General features: G+C 45.7%; 1 protein-coding gene across 6 annotated transcripts in view; it reads right to left on the reverse strand.

Moving 5' to 3' along the window:
- Foxp1 (forkhead box P1) overlaps positions 1 to 19,371 on the reverse strand; it is a 396,466-nt gene that overhangs the window by 156,525 nt on the left and 220,570 nt on the right. For 2 of the 6 annotated variants that reach the window (XM_026788260.1, XM_026788259.1), the window contains exon 1: positions 16,801 to 16,850. The exons of the other annotated variants lie outside the window; for them this stretch is intronic. The gene's annotated coding sequence lies outside the window, so the exon portion shown is untranslated. Of the gene's footprint in view, positions 1 to 16,800; positions 16,851 to 19,371 lie in introns of those variants that run through there. 6 annotated transcript variants of the gene reach the window in all.

Here is a 19,371-nt window from a genome sequence, read left to right on the forward strand (position 1 = left end):
GGTATGCAGGCAGTGGTGCTGAAGCTGAGAGTCCTGCATCCTCACTGGCAGATAACAGGAAGTGAACTGCCTTGCTTTACTGGGTATACCTTGAACATATATGATACCTCAGAGCCCTATTTCACAGTGTCACACTTCCTCCAACAAGGCCACACCTACCACAATAAGGCCACACCTCCTCTATAAGGCCACACCTCCTAAGAGTGCCGCCACTCCTTTTGGGGACCATTTTCTTCCAAACCACCACAGAAAGGTAGGGACCAGGAGTTCAAGGTCAACCTTAGTTTGTGTTCATGGTTGATCTGACCTGAGGAAGATTTGGAAAGACTGCCCCACAGATCTGTGTAACGGCCATTTTGATCCACAATGTATCAATACAAATTGACACCCTTTATGTTAGGTTCCAGTACTTTAGCTGCAGGAGATGATCTTTATTCTAGCACCACAGAGAAATGAGAAAGGGCAGATCTTCCTTTCCTAACAGTGTCTCGGTGACAACTGGAGAAAAGATTTCCACGTGCTATTAAAAGATAAAACCAGACTCACTGGACGTACACTAAGTATGTGGATACGTGTCTGTATACACACGAGAGAGGGATGGAGAGGACAGGAAGACGAGGAGGAAGAAAGAAGAGGAAGAGAAGAAGCGGTGAGAGCATTGGCATGCAAGGACATGAATAAATCAAAGGGCTTCTCTTTTCTAGCACATAGCGCCCTGGCTCATGTTCCAGGCTAAGCGCTAATATAAATAACGTGAATGGCCCAATCCCATCTCTGGAGACCTTTCACTCTCGGTGGCTCTTCCTGGCTGGGTTGAATCAACACTTCCTTTATAAAAGATGTGACAATTGCCTGGCACTGGACGACTCTGTGCTGTATTTGAGCACTGAGATCAGGTTACAATAAAGGCTCAGTTGGAGAGTGTCACCCCGCAGAAGCAGCTGATAAAGCCTGCACTTAGAAGCAGCCCTGTGAACTTACAGAAACGGGAGTGCACATGCGCAGAACCTTTACCTGGACTGACTGCCTGGCTACTGCTTGGCTTTGACCCTTCTCTATCAGCACAAGGGATCAGAGACGCCAAGGTCTAGGGCCATCTCTGAGTGTCTATGCAGAGCCTGCAAACTATGGGGTGGGTTGCTACTTTGCCTGGTTATATTTCCATAGCAACCTGGAACCTGGGCGTTTGCAATATGTCTTCATTCTCTGGATTCAAGATGGTCCCCTTCTCAACAATGCCTTCTCTTTTGAAGTAAACGAGTGCCACCTGCTTCTCCCAAGGATCTTTTCCTCCGGCATGTGTCTCAGGTTCATAGCAGGTGCTTAGACGAGGGGCCAGGTAATCCTATGTTTAGCATGTTTATCAAGGTAGCCGGTACTCAAAAACATGTTTACCGCCTTTAAAGAGCTACTAACATGTTTACATAAAATATAGATTTTGCAAGCACACACACATACGTAAAGCAAGCTGGAAGGAAGAAACCTTTAGAAGAGATTTTACGTAATACACTCAGTGGTCTGTCTTATGAAATTAACACCTGGAGGTCCTCCAAAACAAAAAAAAGGTGCCTGGAAAATTTTGGGTCACAGGCCCACACAATATAGACTATAGGCCAAATTCGGTCGATCATCTGCTCCGCTTGAATTCATAAAACAAGCAGAGATTTTACCCATTTAAATGAGTAGGGAAAAGTCAAAAGAGCAATATATTGACACACATGTGCATGACGTTGGATTTAACTTTTAACAGTAACTTCCTAGACGGTCCCTTCTTTATGGGAGGGGACTCGGCAACCCTGTCCGGATCTGCTCTCTGCTTGTTTGTGCTGCTTAACTTGTGTTTTGTTTGTTGTGTTGAGGGAAATTTCTCTAAGCCTATCCTTTAAAAGTCAGCTTCCTCAAGACAATTTCAGTTTAGTTAACAGGCAAAGGGATTGTGAATTAGCTGTTCCCGAAGCTCACAACCACCTATATGTTTTTCAGAAGGAACTGGAAGGTAAAAAAACACATCCATGTGCTTCAAAAGCCGAAACTATGAGAAACTGAACATAAACTCCTGCGTATGTGGGGTTTCCATCAGGTAACTGACAGCCTCTCAGTGGTGCAGGACCTGGCTTGTAATCCAAGCCACTGCATGGATTAAGGCAGAAGGATTACAAACTCAAAGCTAGTCTGGGCTACTTACTGAAAACCTGTTAAAGGTAAGCATTGCAAAATAGGGTGTTCTAGGCCAGTCAGTGCTACCACAGTGAGAGTCTATCTTACACGGGGGTGGGGGGTTTGGGAGTGGGGGCGGGTCTAGTGCACATACAGAGAATTTGTCTAGCATCTGTGGGGCCTTGGGTTCAATAGATAGGACCTCAAAAAAATAAAAAAAACAAAAAACAAATAAGAACAAAACCCACCAAAGGCATGTACCTGACTGGCCAGGGGTAACTTGGCGATCCACTGTCTACACTGGGTTTTCCCCCTTTCGTAGCTTTAGAAGTAGGTCAGAGTTGGTCCCCTTTCCTCTACTTTCTCCTCGGGATTCTTCACAGCCCTCGAGACAAAACCTGTTCCTCAGGTATTTTCACTGGCTAGTAGCAGCCACTGCACAAGCAGGGGTGGGATGGCTGGGTGATTAGGAACACTGGCTGCTCTTCCAGGGGAACCAGGTTTGAATCCCAGCACCCACGGGGCGGTTTAGAATCATCTGTAACTCTAATTCCAGGGGTTCGATGTCTTCGATGTCTTCTTCTGACCTTTATGGGCACCAGGCACGCATGCGGCCCACACACACTGGTAGACAAACAATCGTACACATTTTTTTAAAAAGCATGAGAAACTTGGAAGGAAAGACATCCAACACTGCACCTCATTCTGGCCCTCTTCACACACAGGTCCACCAGCAAGCCACTCACCTCCTGTTTTGAGGCATAGTAGGCAGAATGGCCTTAAAGATTAGCACTCATGGGGGACAGTGCTCTGCAGGCAGCCCGTGGGAAACGCATATCTCCATCTTCCTTGGAGCATTCCACCGGAGGGAATGCAAAGAAACCACAATGGCTTGCAGGGGCTACAGAGTCAACAGCATTCGGAAGCAGCAAATTCTCCAAACTATGGTATAGTTTTCTCTTTCTCTCTGTCTCTCTGTCTCTGTGGTGTGTGTTTGACTATGTGTGCAAGCATATGTGGAGATCACGGATTTATATAAAATGTCTTCAATCTTCCTCCACTTTATTTTTTTGGGGGGTGGGGGAGCTTAGGGGGATGGGGAGTACAAGGCAGGGTTTCTTTGTGCAGCCCTGACTGTCCTGGAACTTACACTCTTGCCACCACTGCCCGGCTCTCCTCTTTATTTTGAAGACACGGTTTTTACACTGAACCTGTAGCTCACTGATTCAGCAAGCCTCAGGTGTCACCGTGTCTCTGCCTCCCCAGCACATCTTGCCTAGCTTTTCGGTGAGCACTGGGCCTCCCCAGCACATCTTGCCTAGCTTTTCGGTGAGCGCTGGGGAACAGAACGCACGTCGCTTATGTCCAAAGAGAAAGCACTGTACTGACTGGATCATTTGCCTACTCCTCCACACTGGATCTTCCAAAACATTGACAATGTATTTCACATGGAGCCTTTGGGGGAAAAGGCTGATCTCACACCAGCATTCTAGTGACTGGAAAATATTAGATGTCCAAGGAAAGCCAACCATGCAGGTGGCTGTGTAAGTATCAGACACACAGGGCAAGAAAGGTCCTCAACACACCATGAGGTCCTATTACTGATGCCCAAATGGAATAAAATGTTCTCTCTACAAGTCTGGGTGGTTAACAGCCGTATAATAGTCTCCCACAAACCCCTCAAACCAGCCCAACACTGTCTGGGTCTAATCTGTTATACTCAAACAGGAATATGGATTCCAGACAGCCACTTTTGGTCAATCCAGCAGACACGAATCTTTGAAGCGGCTGGAGCAGAGGACAGCGTGAGATTGACTGGGACACTGTTAATTTAGTCACCTGGAGGTAGCCCGAAGATTCTCTCAGCAGCCCCTCCCTCAGTCCTGACAGCTGGGGCAAGCACCCTGAGATTTCAGCAGGGGCATCCCGAGGAGATCGTTAGATGGGACATCCTGCCTGGGTTTCTTAAAATGGCCCACAGTCTTTGCAAAGGAGGTGAAGGGACAGTATGAAGACAGACATGATGAGAATCAGGACCCGACTACATCTCAGCGGCAGTCTGACACTGTCTGCGATATAATCAAAGAGGGCTGGGAAGGGTGGCCCAAGCCTTTAATCCCAGTCCTGGGGAGGCAGAGGCAAGCAGATCTCGGTAAGTTCCAAGGCAACCTGGATAACAGAGTGAATTCTGTCCTGTCTCAAAAAGGCAGGGGCGGGGCGGCACATAAAGTGTTAAAACGTATCCTACATATAGAAGAAGGTGGTTCCTAGGTCACATGGGGAGAGGAGCCATCTCCAGGCACCCACACCACTCTTGGATCCTACCCCAGCCAGCACTTTTCTGCACTACACTCTCCCATGCCGGACCGCACACACCTGCACTGACTTGATCTCATATTGATTATGCCACGCACAGAGTAGGCATCGTGCTGACAATCACTGAGTACATCCCTCACTTTATTTATTTATCTTTTCCACTTCAGAATTGAACAAGTTTTCCAAACACAGGAGCAGAAAAGGCGGGGAACACTCTTCCGTGTTTGAATGCCGTTAGGATGGAAGATGGCCAGTGATTTTTTTGTGTCTGACTCTATTTTATTTTGAAGAAAGGGAGAAGATGGGAAGCGGGCTTGCTGCCACAGCAGCTCGTCAGCATTGATGCTGGGACCAGAGTGCCACTGCAGCTCAACTGCAGACACCTGGAGAGAGATCAGAAGGCCCAGACAGGGGGAGGGTTCTGCTCCAGGCCACACCCCTAATGGAGAGCTAGAGAGCAGCAGGGGTCAACATACCCCGTATTCACCAGTGATTATGACTAATGTCTTTCTATTTGGAAGGCACACAGAGGATACTTCCCGCCAAAGACTAAGAATTTTCATGAGACTTAAAAAAAAAAAAGGTCAATCTATGATCTTGCAAAATTGAATGAAATAAGTTTAATGGCTATAAACATTCAGGAAGTCTGTTTGAAGTCTCTTAAGAAAGACAGCAAGAAAGAAGGATCATGCCAGCCCATCCTTCTCCTCCTACGGACACAGGAACCTATAACCACCTTGTCGGAGCACTAGCTGGCTGCCCTTCACTGGAGCCAGTGCCAGACTCTGAGTCACCCGCGCCAAGGCTCCTGCACCTGAGTTGTCTTTGGAGAGATTCCACTTCGGCCTTGCCCAAGCCCCAGCCTGCTGAACTCATGGGAGTTGGACAAAATCACAGCCTGGGGGCTACGACTTCAGGCAATGTGATCATTAGGGCAAAACACAGGATTCAAATTTATTGGGAACCACCTAAAATGTGAGCTGGGAGGCTAGAGAGGTGGCTGGATGGTTCAGTGGGCAAGCACAAGGACCTGGGGCCGGGTCCCCAGCATCAGGACAAAAGCCGAGTGTGATGGCTCAAGTCTGTAATCCAGACACTGGAGACAGAAGGATCCCTGGAGTTCACTAGCCAAGCTAGACCAGGCAAAACAGCAAATTCCAGGTTCAGTGAGAGACCTTGTCTCCAGACATAACATAGGGCCTAGAGAGATGGTTTAGTGGTTGAGAGCACTGACTGCTCTTCCAGAGGATCCAGGTTCAATTCCTAGTACCCACATGTTGGCTCACACCTGTAACTTATGCATGTGGTGCACAGACATATGCAGATAAAACGCCGAACAAATTAAATGAATTAAAATGAATAATGAAAAAAGAGAGAGAAAGAGAGAGAGCTGGAGAGATGGCTCAGCAGTTAAGAGCACTGATTGTAACTCCAAGATCTGACACCCTCACACACACATACATGCAGGCTAAACACCAATGCACACAAAATAAAAATAAATTTTTAAAAAAGAAGGAACATGGAGAGTCAAAGAAGAAAGATGACACCTTAGACAGAGTCATGTGTACACCAGGCACACACACACACAATACAATATACATGAAGGAAGTAAATAATGTGAGCTTGGATGCTGCATCGAGTGCTGCTGTCCCCTTGTGAAAGTCCAGACTTAAAAAAAAAAAAAAAAGTACTGAGTAAATGGTACAAACCTTTTACAGTGCTCAGGACAGGAAATACAGGGGTCAAATGTGAGGATAAATCAATCAAAGGATCTATAACTCCTGATATTAACCCCTGTTTTTTGACTCGCCCTTTTTATGAGGTTGAGTCCCAGCAATTCATTATGACTAATAAAGATTAACATCTTTTGGGGCCACAGATTCTGATTGGTTAATGGGGAAGCTTGAAGACTCTAGGTGTGTTTGAAAGTATACTGGGATTTCTGTGATTCGAATAGAAACAGAGTTCTTGTATACACACACACACACACACACACACACACACACACACACACGGTGGAATGGGAGAGAAGATAAAGAGAGAGATTCCTTTTTTTTTTTTTGTAATATGAATAGTCACACACACTCAGGATGTTATAAGAGGCAGTGAATACCTGTGAAGGCTTTGCTTCCCAAAGGCCTTTCTCTTGCCTAAAATCTGAATGAAGAAAAAGAAGGAAGAGGAGGGAGAAGAGAAAGAATAAAAAGACGAGGAAAGAAAATGCAAAGACTGAAAATGGTTTAGAGGTAACATTCTAGAAGAGACAGAAAACAAACAGGGAGCTTGAGAGATGATGGCTCAGAGGTTCAGAACATGGGCTGCTCTTCCAGAGGACCCGGGTTCAATTCCCAGCACCCTCACAGCAACTCACAATTATCTGTAACTCCGGTTCCAGGGGATCTGACACCCTCACACAGACACACATGCAGGCAAAATACCAGTGCCCATAAAATAAAAATAAATCATTTCTTAAAAGAAAGAAAAAGGAAAACAAGCAAAAACCAACAAACAAGGAGAAGAAAAAAGCTGCCCAAATCGGACAGATGATGAAGAGAAAGCCTTTGCAGGAAAGGAGGAGCACCCTGTCTCCTGACCTCCATAAAGCAGCACTGAAAACAGCAGTGACATTTGGAGATGGAGGCTCAGAGCTGCGCAGTGGTAGATGCACTTTTAATCCCAGCACTCGGGAGGCAGAGACAGGTGCATCCCTGAGTTCCTTACAGGCGAGCTTGGTTTACAGAGAGAGTTCTAGGATGGCCAGGGCTATAGAGAAAGCAAATCTGTCTCTCTTTCTCTCTGTCTCTCTCACACACATCTGGTAACACTTTAAGGGCTGAGTCTGAGCTTGCACCTCAGAGATTGAGTGCTTGCCTCAAAAAGGCCTGAGTTCGACTCCCAGCACCATAGACACAGATAACAAAGGGGACCTAGGCAAAGGAAAGGACCTTCAGCTGCCCAGCTGTACACAGAGAACTCAGCTGAAGTAAAGCTGCTGCTGAGTGGGTCCCCATCCCCAGGCACTCTGATGTTAGCTACCCCCTGCTGTTTCGTCTCCAGCTGTCTGCCATCCTCAGGGAGATGAGGAAAGTTTTATGATTCTTGATTCAAAGTAGAAAAACAAAAAATGTGACTAGCTCAAGGTCATGAGTGGATTGAGTGCCAGGGCCAAAAAACAAAAACAAACAAACATTGTCTCCAGAGAACTAGATATTGAAACTGTACAAGGTCACTGATTAGCCCAAAGATGCCAGTGACACCGGGAGCCCAAAACAGGAGTGGCCTTGGTTCCTTCTGGGTTCAGGACAAGAAATGGCCTTTTTATAGTAGCATGCTTTTTAACCTCACAGTCTTTTTCCCCCACAGGAAAAAAACAAAAAACAAAAAACCTTCTTTTTTTCCCAACCAATCTCCCCATTTCCAGGATGCTTAGAGTGACTGTCACTTTGGCAGGCCTACGTGTCCAAGGCCACCAAACACCCATCTCCACCTGTCTTTGCTGGCAAGCTAGTTCTATCAAGAAGCAGAGTTTGATGATACTGTCAGGCCGGGGAGAACAACACTGCTCTGACCCCAGCAGCTACCTAGAATCTCCTGCTGTGAAAACTCACCAGCCCAGGCATCCCCAGCTCTCCTCTCTGTATGTTCTTACCTATCTGGCCACCTTGTCCCCATCTGCTCTTGGGACAGCGATGCAGTCATGACCATCCCTTGTTTCCCGAGGGTCTCTTCAAGCCACCTGGGACAAGCTGCCAGCACAGTAGATTTCTTTGAAAAGTAACTGGAGGAGCTAGGTGAGTGTGTCTCACATCCTGCCTCAGCCAAGTTTTTCGTAGGATATGTGGCCCATTACAGAGATCCACAACTGGTCGAAATGTGAAGAAAGGAGGCTCTGGCAATGCCTAGCTCCAACCGACATGTCAACAACGCAGCCGCTATGTGGAAGAAAGACACTTCAGAAGAGTGGGGTGAAAAGATTATGAGAGCCAGGAACCATGATGCGCTGTGGAAACAGGGGGAATGCACCCAGGAAATCTCAACAACGAGGTTGCCCAAGCAAGACCTACATAGTGACAGCACCAGCTGATGGGAGAAATTTCACAAGCTCTACCCCAAGATGAAGAGCTACAGGCAACCAATGGTTGCTGAGAGAGGAAGAATGGCGGTGGATGATAAACCCTTGATAGGTTATGCACTCCCAAGTGGTCATCCTTAAACATATGTACGTAAGAGCATCACTAAGCAGACTCCGCAGGTTGTGTGTGAGTGACTGGGTGTATCAATATACAGAAGAAGAAGTCAGAAACTCAAGAGGGAGGGATAGGGCACAGGAAGAGGAAAATGACTAGAATGACTTAAATACAGTATGCAATTTTCAAAAAATTTAAATTCTATATTTAGTTACTTACTTGATTATTTATTCATTTATTTATTCATCTGTTTGTTTATTTATTTGAGGCAGGGTCTCTCTAAATAGCCCTGGCTGCCCTAGAACACACTGTGTAGACCAGACTGGCCTCAAACTCCCAAAAATCCACTGGCCTTTGCCTCCCAACTGTTAGAGTTAAAGGCACATACCACCACCGCACCCAGCCAAGTTAAAGAATTTAAATTACAAACAAGCAACCTTCCTTTCCTAAGGAAGCACTAAAGAGATCACAGATGTACTCCTTTGAGTGTGTAAACCTGTGCCTGTTCCTGGTGTGTGGTGTCTGTGCTGAGCCCAGAGGCCAACCTTGGATGTCACTTCTCACCTTTTATTTGAGTGGAGAGTTTCTCACTGGTCTGAGCTCAGCAAATAGGCTAGGCTGGCTGGCCAGGAGCCCCGGGGATCTGCCTGTCTCTGCCTCCCTACAAGTGCACACCTCCACTCCTGGCTTTTAAAATATTTTCAAATGTGAGATCTGAGGGTTAGTTAAGTTCTCACCAGCATTTTACTTACCAACTATTTTTTCCAAGTCTAAGAACACAGATTGTCTTTCTTTTTTTTTTTTTTTCCTTTTTGAAATTCACAATTTCCCTGAAACCCAGTCAGTAGCAGTTGCTGCACCTAGACATATGTCTCAAGTTATGCCTTCAATTACCTCTCTGGACCCATGTGGTCTGGCTTTCAGGGAAAGACGATCTCTGGTCCAGCTTTTTGTTTGTTTTCTCTCTCCACTCCCCTCCATCTGTCTCCCTCTCTCACACTCTGTCTGTCTGTCTGTCTGTCTGTCTCTGTCCACGTGAGAGAGTTTGGGTACACGTGCAGCACAGCATACATGTGCAGCCGAGTGGACAAGCTTAGGTGGCAGACTTGCTTTCTAGCCTGAGATAGGGACTCTGCTGCTTTTCTACTGAGCAAGCCTGATTGTGTGACCCTTGAACCTGCAGAGCTTCTCTTGGTTTTGCCTCCCCTCTTGGCAGAGCAGCTCTGGAATTACAAATGCTTGCTACTGCAATGGGCATTATGTGGGTTTGGGGACCTGAGCTTGGGTTCTCAGGTTAGGATGGCACGGATTTTGCACACTAAGCCTTTACCCCAGCTCCGCCTTCAACCTCTTCTTCACCATTTAATTAATTTCTATTTTTATTTGGCCAGTCTGGAATTCATTACACAGAATAGAAGGGCTTCAAACTCAGAGGTCTGCTTTCCTCTGCCTCTCCAGTGCTTTAAGACTAAAGATATGTGCCACCATGTCTGGCACAGCTCTGGTTTTGAATTCATTGTATATTCTCACACTCTATTATAATTATACATTAAAATGCACATATATATATATATATACACACACACAAATGAATGTATACAGTGGTAGAGCTAGGGATTTTTTGTTTTATTTTTATTTTTATTTTTTGGTTTTATTTTTGTTTTTTTGAGACAGGGTTTCTCTATAGCTTTGAAGTCTGTCCTGGCCCTTGCTCTGTAGACCAGGCTATCCTCGAACTCAGAGATCCACCTGTCTTTGCTTCCCAAGTGCTGGGATTAAAGGCATGTACCACCCCTAGCAGCAGAGCTAGGGGTTGTTAAATAGCTACATTGTTCAAACTGGTCTGAGCTTTGATCACTGAGGATAAAGACAATGATTTCAAAAGTACTGGGGGGTATCTCAGCTGGTAGAGTTCATGCCTAGCTGGCACAAAGCCCTAGGTTTGATCCTCAGCTCTAGGGATACCATGCATGGTGACAGGTGACAGGAATCTCAGCCACTGAGTGGCGCACACAGGAGGAGCAGGAGCTCAAGGTCACCTGGGGCTGCACCGCAACTTCAAGGCCAGTCAAAACTCTGCAGATCGCTTGCTATAAACAACAAAACTCGTGCCACCCCAACTGTGCACCTGCTGAGTATTTTCACCAGGCAAGCACTAAGCACTGAAGACTCATCACCTCGCTGACTTCTCACCATTCCAGGAGGCAGCACGCTATGCAGCTCACAGATGACAACAGAGAGCGAGATGAAACCGTACAGACTCTCTGACATGCACACGGAAAGTCCTCAGTTCAGGACCAGGTGGAGCTTGGCCGCCGAATGAACTGACACTATTAGCACAATGCACGCCAAGAATCTATGTGGCTGGTAAAAGCAAAGAGTGCGCGCCAGCAGAGGGAGAGGACTGTACTGACAGGAACACCTGATAAAGAATGAAGGGCATCAATTATCCAATTCCTGAGTGCCAATTCGGGGTCTTCCTTGGTTCTAAACTGCTTCATATCCTGTGTCTAAAGTCACACGGCTGGAGAGAATCCGTTCATCGTCCTGCAAGAATGGCACCAGTGCATGCCCTCTGTACCCCATAGTGCATGGTTGTAGTGTTCTTCTGTTAGGTGGAAATGGAACTTCCTGGCTGGCATGGCAGAATCTTTAAGAAAAATCAAGGCACATTTAGAGGATATTGAGGGGGCTTAGGGAATGACTCGGTCTATAAAGTATTTTCCATGCAAACATGAGGACTTAAGCTTCGCTCTCCAGAATCTATACAAAGGGCACACATGAGACATGTGTCTGCAACCCTAGTGTTGGGGAAGGAAGACAGGAAGATCCTCTAGGCCTTTGGTCCTATTGTTAAAGACAATGGGGGAGTTTCAGGCTCAGTGAGAGAAGCTGTCTCCAGAAAGCAATGTGATCAAATATGATCCTTAACATTAATCTCTGGCCTCTAGACACACCCACACTAAAAGATATGTACAACACAGACATAACACACACACACACACACACACACACACACACACACACACACACCTTCTTAAAAATGTGAAAGGAGTATACTCAAAAGTAATTTGTTCCTTCTTCATCCCTCTGGCTCCTTCCTCCATCCCTCCTCCACTGAGGCTAGAACCTGAGAGGCACACAGCAGACTAGCTTTCTACAGTGCTGTCTCTCCCTCCAGCACAAAAGCTACTGCACAGTGACCATATTTTTAAAAGAGCCTATCCTTATGGCAAATTTGGAAGGCAGCAATAGAAAACTAGATGGGGTTGGGGGAAGCTATTGCTCAAAGAATTAAAAGGACTTGTTTTTTTTGTTGTTTTTTTTTTTTAAGAAAAAAATAAAAGCCGGGCGATGGTGGCACACGCCTTTAATCCCAGCACTCGGGAGGCAGAGACCGGCGGACCTCTGTGAGTTCGAGACCAGCCTGGTCTACAGAGCTAGTTCCAGGACAGGCTCCAAAGCCACAGAGAAACCCTGTCTCGAAACCCCCCCCCCCCAAAAAAAAGAAAAACAAACCAGGCAAGGCTGGCTAGATGGCTCAGCAGTTAAGAGCTCATACTATTCTTGCGGAAGACACAAGTTCAATTCCCAGCACCCATACTGATTGCTTACAAACACCTCTCAACTCCAGCTCTGCAGGATCTGATGCCTCAGGTCTCAGGCACTGAATTCAGGCACAACCCCTCCCCCACATATACACATAAATTAAAAAAAAGTAAAATCCTAAAACCAAAATCAAAACAAAATATCAGTCATAGGAGCTTATGCCTGACACCCTTAGCACTCCGAACTCCAAGGCAAGAGGACTAGGGTTAGGGCCTGATTTTGAGCTACACAGTGGGACCGTGCTTGAATTAAGAACTGAAGAAACATTAAAAACCAAACTGTGCTTGTCTGGTTCATAACTGTGCTTATAGCCATGTTCAGGGAGTGACAGTGACCTCTGGAACTCCCAGTGACCACAGTTTAGCATATGGTTGAACTTGAGTCTGCAAGCATGAAGAAATAATGATTCGCTGGGAATTTGGGGGAATTACTGACCCTGAGAGAATTATTTCAAGTCTAAAATCGGGTGACTTTGTTTTCTAACACATTAGCATATCTCTACAGAAGCAGTTTGCAGGGTGGTTAAGTGATAACCAGTCACTGTGGCTGGACCCAAGTCCCTCTTTACACCTGGTAGCTGTGTGAGTTTGGTCAAACCACTAAACCTTCCTGTGCCTTTGTGTCTTCTTAACAGCAAGGACAGGAATAAATCCCAGAACCCGTGCCATAATTAACACAGCTAAAGGAAGAAAAAAGAGTGAATGAGTTACGAAAAAAACAATAAAGCACAAGCAGGACACCACCACCTGCCCGTGACACACTGTCAACATTTGATGGCCCGCTGAAAAGACAGGTTCCTGAGCCACACTAGAATCATGAAGGTTCTTTGAAAGTCACTTCTAAAATGTAAGGGGTTTTCAGATCTAACTTGTGTACCCAGATTCCAACAAACAAACATTATTAGGAACCAAAATAATCTAACTAGTACCACTGTACTGTATATCGCAAACTCCTGTCCATCAGAGGCTTAGAACAGCAAGCGGCACTCAAGTAACTTTTCACGATGTGCTTGGGAGCCACAGAGAGGTCACTGCAGCCCAGGGCTTCAGTCACTCAGAACATTCTGGGTGAATAAAAGGGCTTGGATCTTACATCCACAAAGAACCAAACCACACAGCAAGTTGCAACCGACTCATAGCCGACAGTGTCTTCATGAGTTTGTCTCCAACATCACCATCCTCCATGTATGTAAAACAAAATAAAACCCAGGATATTCAGCTCATGCTGAATATTGAAAATACAAAAACAATCATATCCCAACTCTCACCAGAAATAGATGAGTACTTAGCAGGCCCAGTCTTTACCGCCTGCTATCATCATCTCACAAACTTTTCAACTGAGTTTTCTTTCAGGGCAGAACACTTTCTCATATGGTGACGATCTGCAGTCAGATAGAACCTGACTCAGCAGGGGAAAGAAAAGGCATTCCCTACTCTCCAAGTCACCCTGGGCAGGTCCAGTCTCAGCACTCACACAGACACACCCCGGAACTGTAAATGATTTTAACAACAGGACGTTTTTCCCACCTCAAAAGTGGGATCACCTTTTCAGCCTACTGATGTCCCAAGGGTGTTCTGAGTATCAACAAGTTCACATTAGTCAGGCACTTTGATTTCGACAGACAAAAGGCTCTGCAGAACTACAAAGCATGATTATCCAACCCAACAGCCTCTGTGGAGTATTCGAGATGACAAGGGAGGAGGCAGACGGGCTACTGGTTCCCACTGTTACCCTCCCCATAGCAAAGCTCCCACAATCCCCAAGCCCAAGGCAGGGCCAGCCAAGTGGAAGCCATGCTGTATCGGCACTTGGCTGCACTCTTCCTTATATAGTCAATGGAGAGGGAATCCCTCTCTGTGCATATTTTCAGTTCACATTCCCAAACAGTATAGGCAAACACACAGATTTCAGCTGTGATTAACAGGGCTGCCTCTGCCTGGGCTAGTCCCCCAGGTTGGGGCCCCATGCACATCCCTGTTAAAGGATGAGTCTGAGTGAGGGTATTCCTTTGGGAACCCTGACTCCTTTGCTAAAGAAGGTACCAGCAGGTGTACCTATGCCCAGATAATGCCCACAGGCAACCATGCCAATCCCACTTAAAAACCTGAGGGGATAAATGAAAAGATAATTTTAGATCTACACTGAATCTCAGCTTGGGACTTCCCCTTGGACTCTGGAGTACTTGCAAACAGTCTTGAAGACTGTGGAAAAATAATAGGTAATTGCAGAGACTAGCATAATCTAGCATACTATTAGAATATATATGCATATCATCAGGAGGAACTAGAGATTTCATCCAGAGCCATACGCCTACCAGGCAAGTGCTCAACTATTTCCTGCCCGAAAAGGAATTTTTGAGGGACACCAAGGCCCAAGTGGACCTCTTCTCTCATAGCACGTGACAGCCTTTAGGGAGGAGTCGAACACTGGCTGGTATTAACTATGTTCTTCACGAGTCACAGACACTCATTCATGAGCCTTTAGCTGAGCTGCTCACAGTTGAGATTTAAAACCCCCCAAACCCCTTGGTGATGAGTGCTCAGAGGAAGAGGAGGCGGGAGAACAGTATCCATGCAACTCTGCGTTCAATCCTTAGTGTCAGATAAAACAGAAAACACCTGATAAACAAGCAAACAAACAACTAACTAAATAAATACCTTCGCCGTCACCAAAGCAATAACAGCTGTTTATTAGTGCGATGGGATTCCTACTAAAGCGAGCCACAATATACCACAACGCAGTGGCACTAAGCGGTGCAGGCATCTAGACCTTCCAAAGCATCGAACCGCTAATCCTGGGAATCTGTACCCATCCACTGCACTAAATTCATTCTTACTACAAAGCCTGACAAAGTATCAGAAGGAAATTTAAAAAAGAAAGAGAAAAAGCTCCTGAGCCTGAAGGGTTAACTCACTTGTCTATAGGGGGAAGAAAATGGAAAAGGAGAAGAAAAAAAAAAAGCACGGGTATAGTTTCCTTTTATCCTAAAACAATGCATTTATTATTTTCTGTGTATCTGGTAAAGGGCATGGCTTTCAGAGTGGAAAACAAAACAGACGTTGGTCACATGTTTATTGTGACCAACCTCACCTCCTCCCTTCCCTTCTGATAAATAATCAAACATGCCATCCAGAAAAAACAAAATCAGCGAGCTGGGAAATTTGATGGTCATCAAACAGGCTGAGAGAGCGAGAAAAGCAGCCCACTGTTCCCACACTGCTCGGGCCCACACCTACACTGCCATCTGAGTAAATATGACCTCACTCACTCTTCCCATCTTCCCCGCAATTACTCCTACTGTTAAACAAATTGGCCTTAAGGCAGTCGCAAACATCTTTTCTTTTCTCCCTCCTGCAGAGCAGAACAACTTCTGAACATAAAAATAAAAAATAAAAATAAAAAACAAACCCATCCCAGCCACAGCGACACACAGGGAGACTTGTTTGTGCCGATGTTTCTCCTATTAGACGGTTTGGATGACTGAAAACCCTGTTTCTTTTCCTGCCCTAACAAATGTGTTGAAAATACTGAAGTTAATAGATATTTAGTCTGAGGACTAACCAAGTTCAGAATAATAGCAATTCTCTTAAGATCAAAAGAGTCAATTTTCTACTTCCTGTCTATTCCCTCATCAGTACATAGCTTAAAAAAAAAATAGCACCTGGCTTGCCAATTATAGTGAAGCCCAAGAACAGGGCTGGGGGGGGGGGGGTCGAGGGAGGGAAGAGAGGCCAGAGGGTGGACCAGGGCAGGAAAAGGTGGAACCATTTTTAAAAAGCTCATACCATGTGTTCGAAAGCCATTTCTCCTGAAGAGTTACAAGGCTCTGCCAGCCCCAGTGCCAGGGCTTGCCCGCCATCCTAATTACTCACAGAGAAAATGGTCAAAAGAAGGGTCCGATACCACAGTTAACAACCATTGCTGGGAGCAAGGCAGCCTTTCTCTTTCCCTCCGCAGCCCACTCTGTTTAAACAATAGTCATATGAATGAGATAATGACCGTGCGTGCTTCGGCAGCCTGACTTTTATTGGCATGAAATTGGTACAAATATTATCAAGACCGATTCGCCTGCGATGACGGTGTCATGATGCCAACCTCCGAGGACAAGTCTGCACACTGTCACAGGCACCATCCCCACACGCTCTCAGGACTCGAGATAACAGGAAGAAAAAAAGCAGACGGCACATACAGCAGGGGGAAAGTTACAATCTACATCCAGCCTGTAAAAGTGTCTGACAACACTGGCTGATTCTTCCTGATCGGAGCCAAAGCCACATGTGAAAGCAAGAGAGAATTAACAAGGAGTTAGCAGGATCCCTATGGTGAAAAAAAAGGAAGAAGAAGAAGAAGAAGAAGAAGAAGAAAAAAGGCTTAGATGGAGAGAGGAGGGAGGGAAGGAAGGAAGCACACAGTAAACAACTTGAAGCATCTCAGTTTGTCCTTTACCGAATGTCTGCCCAAGCAAAGATCCCAGCTTAAAAGTTTAACCCATTGAAAGTGTTCTTTTTTTTTCCCCCCTCTGGACACTTACAGAGCAAATGAAGAGTTTGGCAGAGTGAGCCGGCACCGTCTCCCTCTGCAGTTCCGTCTCGCTGTGGATGAGCTCTGGCTGTTTCTGCGAAGCGGGGGTTTGCCGAGTGGTAAAAGAGATGTTTGAATAAACAGGAAGTGCTGAGCGGCTGAAGCACACTCGAGGAGAAAACACACTGGAACACTGCCCTTTGTAGGCAACCTCAGGGAGGTTTGTCTCCACAGTAGCTGGCTGGGCTCTCACTCAATGACAAGGAAACCACAAGAATTCCTCAAGTAATTCTTCACTTTCAAAGCTGGAAGATCAGTTGGAGCTTGCAGGTAATTTTCAAAGTTGTATGGAGCACTTAAAGAAATCTATTAATGTTCAACGTATCTAAATCACTCCAGGACGGCAAGCAGGGACACAGCACACATGGCGTGCCCGGGTAGACCAAGCCCTAGCCAAACACAGCTCCCTCACAAGGAGGCAAGTACACACCAACAGGGTTCAGGAAACCTGCTCTTGAGATATTTTTGTGGTGACATTTACATAGGCAGGATGAGAGAGAGAGAGAGAGAGAGAGAGAGAGAGAGAGAGAGAGAGAGAGAGAGAGAGAGAGAAGAGAAAGAGAGAGAGAGAGAGAATGAATTCAGACCTTGCTGACCTTAGAGGATTTTTAGTTACATATATTTTTTAAAGATCACGACATTTGGCATTCCAAGGATATGCCTTGTATCTGGTTTGATTGTTTTCCCTCCACATTTAGCTCCTCTGCTATTAGGAAAACTACTTGTGTATGGTACAGTGCCCACTTGCCTGCTTGAGTACTCCTTACCCTGTCCTAAACTGATTATTAAGGTCCTGTCTTCAGTCACCAGAAGAACCTGACAGGTACCATTTAAAAAAAAAAAAACCAGCCACAGGAGGTGTAGCAGGTCAGTGAAAAAACGGGAAGAGTGGAACAGCCATATTCAACTGAAAACAAGGATACAGCAAAGGCTTCCTTCCTAAAATGTACTGCTCTTGTGGCTGAGTCTCTGCCACAGACGCATCTGATTTGTTATTGAGCATGGAACGCTGGCCTGTCTGTCAGGCAGGTGCTAATACTCGGCTAAAATAACTCATTGGGAGCTGTCAGTGAGATGTTTACATAGGCCCCAATCTTTTCTTCATAGAAGGAAAAAATTTTTTTTTTACTGGAATTCATCTTCTTTTGATCTCACATTCAAAGCAACGGCAGCTTGATAGACATTCAAGTCTGAAAGCAAATCCAGACGCTGAAGATAAACCGCCAGAATATGACAGGCAGAAGCATCTAAAGCTTACAGAAATGAAGAGAACAGCATGTCGCCCGAGTATTACAATAGCAAAAATCAAGAGACATATTAGGTGGAACTGATCAGCCACAAAAACAGTTCAAAAGGCAGATCACAGAAACAGGACCAGGGGGGGGGGGGGGGGGAATGGGATCAATCTGGTTTTTCTGCCTCACCTCCCTCCTGAGCCTCCACGTCTGCCTCTCCCCTGCACGAAGGGTGGAATGTCCAATGAAGAGGCTCTTCTCTAACTGGGCCGGTCCATTTACAGAGGTGCCAAAGGATTTGCTAACAATCTGCTTCAAGGAGCAGGAGGAAAAGGAAGGCATGTGCCCAGGCTCCCGCACGCTACATTGTACTGCCGTCCCTGTTTCTCTTCTTAAATGTAGCACTGGAGAACAGGAGCCTGGCCCAGGGGAGGTGGACAGTCAGGCACAGACCAAGCTAGGATGGGGGCTAACACTCTCCTAAAACAGCTAGACAGTGAATGAATGCAAGAGCCCCGCCTGCAGTCACACACACACGGTCAGATTCCTCCAGCCCCAGACATATGTCACTGTTCCACCCCTAGAAGCTTTTAAGCCAACTAGGCCAGTCTCTTAAAGGGATTATTACAAGGACTTTTTTATGGGCATAAAAAATTTTAAAGAATTTTTTTCCTTGGATACTATTGTTTTTGAAGGATGCCTCTTGTTTTAATCAAAGTCAGTGCATATAACAACAGGGAAAACAGTTCTGCCCTGGAGGTGTTTATTAACAAACACTGAACGGGAAGAGGCAGAACCAGATTAAAGAACATCAGAATTCTACAAAATTTACCTGTGGTTCTTTCCCAAATGGGACCTTCTTCTGAGACTGGAAAAGTGAGATTCTCTTTTAAATACTATATGCTAGGATTTTTAAAATTACTTCATTTCCCCCTCCCTTTTTCCTCCCCCTGCCTTCTCTCCATAGTAAGCCCACAGTAAAATATGGATTTACAAACGCACAACCCAATTTCCAAAGCTGTAATCAGTTTATGGTTTGTTTTCTATCAACGGGATACCTGGGTAACTGAGTTACAAACATGGAAACAAACTGGGAGGCCGGGGGCCAGTAGACTGTGAGTCACTCTGCAGTTAGGATGTTCACACAAGACCTGCCTATCAAATAGACGTTCAGTTTATTCACGGAAACATTCCTTACAACACCATCCTATTATAAAGATTACGGTAGCCTTATCATCTCACCTTGCTGGCTAGATAGTCCCTGGAAGGAAAGGCCTCAGGCCTCT

Source organism: Microtus ochrogaster, unplaced genomic scaffold (assembly GCF_000317375.1).
Source record: "Microtus ochrogaster isolate Prairie Vole_2 unplaced genomic scaffold, MicOch1.0 UNK1, whole genome shotgun sequence".
Taxonomy (NCBI): domain Eukaryota; kingdom Metazoa; phylum Chordata; class Mammalia; order Rodentia; family Cricetidae; genus Microtus; species Microtus ochrogaster.